Source organism: Meleagris gallopavo, unplaced genomic scaffold (assembly GCF_000146605.3).
Source record: "Meleagris gallopavo isolate NT-WF06-2002-E0010 breed Aviagen turkey brand Nicholas breeding stock unplaced genomic scaffold, Turkey_5.1 ChrUn_random_7180001999953, whole genome shotgun sequence".
NCBI lineage: Eukaryota > Metazoa > Chordata > Aves > Galliformes > Phasianidae > Meleagris > Meleagris gallopavo.
Window position 1 is genome coordinate 1 of NW_011257829.1, and position 627 is coordinate 627.

The window sequence follows — 627 nt, forward strand, 5'->3', positions numbered from 1 at the left end:
AAACGTCTTCTAAGTCTTTCCTCATGGAGAACTGGGAAGATGAGGGACTTGGTGGCTGTAAGGGCACCCTGCGGGGCTTTGTCTCTGGATGCAAGGGGAAGTGGAACCCTTTTTTCCAGCATGCGTCTTCTTCCTTCTTCTAGGTTTAAAATTAAGCCGCCCCCTGAAATAAAAGCCGGAGAGCTCTCCCCTGACAAGGAAGCCGACGGGAAGGAAGGTAAAAACTGCTCAAGTCCTAAGCTGGGGCTAGGCAAGTCTGCACCTCCCACGTCTGTATGCACACGGAGATGCTCTATGTGTCTTCTTCCACAGGTGCACGGAGCTACCAGGATAAGTACCTGCACCAGCAAAAGAGACGGCCACCACGCCACCAGAAAGGGGACAGGGCTATAAAGGGGAATCAAAAAGCACAGAGGGATGCCTATGGACAAGTGAGGCTCGTGGGCGGGTGGACGCGGGCAAGGCATGACCTTGTCCTCGTGGCAGTTAGAATCTGTGCTGGTGGGCTGTCTGCATGGGCTCTGAGGGGCCATCAGAGGGCGTTTCCCAGCCAGAGTGCAGGTGTACAGCAGGTCTGGGTGAGACACTGCCGTCAGCCTCACTTCCTTTCATTTTCAGTGGTATCTT

General features: G+C 54.4%; 1 long non-coding RNA gene across 1 annotated transcript; it reads left to right on the forward strand.

The window, feature by feature from the left end:
• LOC104917293 lies at positions 1 to 400 on the forward strand. The gene is made up of 3 exons (XR_796822.1): positions 1 to 57; positions 144 to 217; positions 313 to 400. It is a non-coding gene; the product is annotated as an uncharacterized LOC104917293 (long non-coding RNA).
• The last annotated feature ends 227 nt before the right edge of the window (positions 401 to 627 follow it).